Raw genomic sequence first — 4112 nt, 5'->3', positions numbered from 1 at the left:
ATGTAGTATTCTATAAATGTCAATCAGTGGAAAACAACTAACAAATTGATAGTTTTGTTCAAATCTATATTCTTACAAAATTTTTAATCTACTTATTCTATCAAATACTGAAAGAATAATGTTAAAATATTCATATATAACTTCTCTACTTCTTTCATTAATTTTGTGAATATTTGCTTTGTGTATTTTTTTTCTTTTTGTGAGGAAGATTGTTGCCAAGCTAACATCTGTGCCAATCTTCCTCTATTTTGTATGTGGGACTCTGCCACAGGATGGCTTGATGCGTGGTGCTAAGGCCATACCTGGGATCCAAATCTGCAAACCCTGGCTGTTGAAGTGGAGCACGTGAACTCAACCACTATGCCACTGGGTCGGCCCCATGCTTTATGTATTTCAAAGCTCCATTATTAAGAAAGTAGGCATTTAGGAATGTCGTGTCTTGTTTTTTCCAGTTTCAGCTTTTTAATCATCTCCGTGAAGGACGTCCTAAACACTACTACATGAGACACTACAGAACATTTTTTTCTTCCGGTATTTTAGAAAATGACATTCACAAATATTTTTAAGAAACTTCTATATAATCAGGGTGGTGATCTTGAGTAAAAAACACATCTAAGTAATCATGTTCTTGATTTCCTATAATTACATTGAGAAATTGCTTCCTAACCATGATCAACATTGTGTGCAGGTTTTTAAAATGTCCCTAGATGCACATTATTTAAAAAAAAAATCCGTCTGGCCAAACATTTTTTGCCAGACCAATAATGCTGAGAGCCCAAACTAAAAAACTGGTAAAAAGATAAATACCCAGACTCTACAAATGTCCCAGAATTTGTCTTTAAATGGGAGAAAAATTGTAAACAACACATGGAGCTTTCTAAAAGGTCTTTAACAAACTACCTTGGGAGCTCAACTCAAAAATGGAAGTCGATGTACTGAAACAGATGTTTCAGTGCAGCTCCAAAAATCTTTACAAATACAGCCATTTGGAAGGACAATCGTGGATCAGAAGAAATTTTATTTCTTGTATATCTACATTAGGTGTGCATGCCTCATCTCAGTTGTAGTTGGCTCTGTTATTTCCTCCTGTGTCGCAGTCATAACCACCCTGGCTTCTGCCACCTTAGTCTCTGGACCTTCTATATCTGTATCTATATCCTTCAGGTCCACTGTCATACCTGCCACTCCCATAGCCCAGGTCCCCACCGCCTCTAGACTGGCCGTGACCACGCCCATGGGCCCCAAGGGCACCCCCTCTGGTTCCCTGGGCTGACTTGCCTGCGTGGTCCACAGGGATCTGGCAACCATCCAGGACTCTCCATTCAGGGCTCTCGTGGCATCTGAGGCACGCTGTGGATGGGTGAAGGTGATGAAGCCAAAACCCCAGGATTGCTGAGTCTCCTGGTCTTTGAGAACAACCACCTCAGAAATAGGCCCGAAGCTGCTGAAGCGGTCATCTAGCGCCTGCCCATCGGTGCTGAAGCCACAGCCTCCCACGAAGACCTTCTTCCTTCAGAGGACGTGGCAGGGAATGCAAGTCCTGACAACTAAGGCATAAAAGGGCCGAAAGGACAGCCACCACCGAGGAGCAGAGAGATGCCAGGTCTTCTTGACGGACTGACCATTTCTCATGATGTAATATTGTCCCTCTTTATTGCTGATAACACTTTTCATTTTGAAGGATACTTTGATATTAATATAGTAACAACAATTTTTTTCTTATATGATAAGAAAAACCTTTTTTATATGTTACAGCACAATATTGTAAGTGGAAAATATAGGTACATTTGAGCAATAAGAGAAAAGGCAAGCAAATCCGTGAAATTAATCAATATGAACTTTACATATTCATTGTACATACGGACCATAGCGTATAGTTAAAATTTTTTCAACAGCTTTATTGAAGTATAATTGGCATATAATAAGCTGCACGTATTTAACTTGTACACTTGGTATGTTTTGACATTTACATAAACCCATGAAATCATCACCACAATCAAGATTATGAACCTATCCATCACTCCTAAAAGTTTCATCATACTTCTTCGTAATCTCTGCCTCCCGCCCCTTTCCATCCTCCCCGCGCTTGCCGAGAAAACACTGATCTACTTTCTGTCACTACATGTTAGTTTACAGTTTCTAGAGTTTTATAAATATGGAATCATACTATATGTACTCTTCTTTTGTCTGGTTTCTTTCATTCGACATACTTATTTTGAGATTCATCTATGCTGTTGAGTATATCAATAGTTTATTCTTTTTTATTGCTGAGTAGTAATGTATTGCATGGATGTAGCACAATTTGTTTATTCAACACCTGCTGATGGACATTTGGGTTGTTTCCAGTTTGGAGCTATTACAAATAAAACTGCTATGAGCATTTGTGTGCAAGTCTTTATATGAATATGTGCTTTCATTTCTCTTGGGTAAATATCTAGGAATGGAATACCCGGTTATCCAGTAGGTGTATATTTAAACTTTTAAGATACTGACAAACAGTTTTCCAAAGTGGTTGTATCATTTTACACTCCCACCAGTAGTGCATGAGAGTTCCAGTTTCTCTACATTCTTGCCAATGTTTGGCATGGTGAATCTTTTTAATTTTAGCCATTCTAATGGGTATGTAGTAATATGTCATTGTGGTTTAATTTGCGTTTCCCGCATGACTAATGATGTTGAGCATCTTTTCATACACTTATTTGCCGTTTGTATATCTTCTTTGATGAAGCATCTGCTTAAATCTTTTGTCCATTTTTCAACTGCTTACTTCTTTTCCTATTGTTGAGATTTTATATATATATTTTTTTTCTGAAGATGAGTCTTTTATTAGGTAATATACTTTGAATAGATTTTCTCCCAGTCTGTGGCTTGTATTTTCAATCTCTTAACTGTGTCTTTTAAAGATCATAAGTTTTTCATTTTGGTAAAATCCAATTTATCAATTTATTCTTTAGTGGATTGTGCTTTTGGTGGTGTATCCAAGAAAGCTCTTTTTTAAAAAAAAGACTTCTTCTTATGTTTTCTTTTAGAAGTTTTACAGTTTTAGTTTTACATTTAGGTCCATGATCCATTTTGAGTTGCTTTTTTGTACATGGCACAATGTAGGGATCCGGTATCTTTTTTTTTTTTTTTTCTGCACATGGATGTCCATTTTTTCCAGGACCACTTGCTGAAAAGACTGTCTTGTGTCCCCTGAACTACTCTGCACCACAGTAAAAAATCAATTGTCCATCTATGTGTGAGTTTATTTCTGGATTCTTTATTCTATTCCATTAATCTGTTTGTCTATCTTTCTTTAAATTGCGGCACCATTAGTTTATAACATTATTTAAATTTCAGATGTATATCATTATAATTTGACTTCTGTATACATTACATTGTACTCACCTCTGAAAATCTAGTTTCCATCTGTCACCATAAAAATGACCCCTTTTACCCATTTTGCCCTCCTCCCTTTCCCGTCTTGTAATCATCAATCTGTTCTCTGTATCTATGTGTGTGTTTGTTTTATCTTCCACATATGAGTGAAATAATACGGTATTTGTCTTTCTCCATCTGCCATTTCATTTAGCATAATACTCTCAAGGTTTATTCAGGTTGTTGAAAATGGTAAGATTTCATCGTTTTTATGGCTGAGTAGTATTCCTGTGTGTGTGTATCTCACACGTTCTTTATCCATTCCTCCCTCCTTGGGCACTTAGGTCGTTTCCATTTCTTGGGTATTGTAAATAATGATGAATGAACATAGGGGTGCATATATCTTCTCGAATTAGTGTTTTCATATTCTTTGGATAAATACCCAGAAGTAGAATAGCTGGATCATACAGTAGTTTTAGTCTTAATATTTTTGAGGAATCTCCATACTGTTTTCCATAGTGGCTGCACTAATTTACATTCCCACCAGCAGTTTACAAGGGTTCCCTTTTCTCCACATTCTCTCCAACTTTTTTTTCTTATCTTTTTAATAAGAACCATTCTGATGGGTCTGAGGTGATATCTCATTGTGGTTTAGATTTGCATTTCTTTAATAATTAGTGATGTTGAACATCTTTTCATGTGCCTGTTGGCCATCTGTATGTCTTCTTTGGAAAAATGTCTGTTCAGATCCTCTG

The 4112-nt window shown here is 36.7% G+C and overlaps 1 pseudogene; it reads right to left on the bottom strand.

Annotated features, from left to right (window-relative positions):
* Positions 1-1057: 1057 nt before the first annotated feature.
* On the bottom strand, positions 1058-1868 carry LOC100630411 (RNA-binding protein 3 pseudogene; annotated as a pseudogene).
* Positions 1869-4112: the final 2244 nt, after the last annotated feature.

The sequence above is a fragment of the Equus caballus genome, chromosome 1, assembly GCF_041296265.1.
Source record: "Equus caballus isolate H_3958 breed thoroughbred chromosome 1, TB-T2T, whole genome shotgun sequence".
Classification (NCBI taxonomy): Eukaryota; Metazoa; Chordata; class Mammalia; order Perissodactyla; family Equidae; genus Equus; species Equus caballus.
This window is presented reverse-complemented; position numbering and strand designations above follow the sequence as displayed.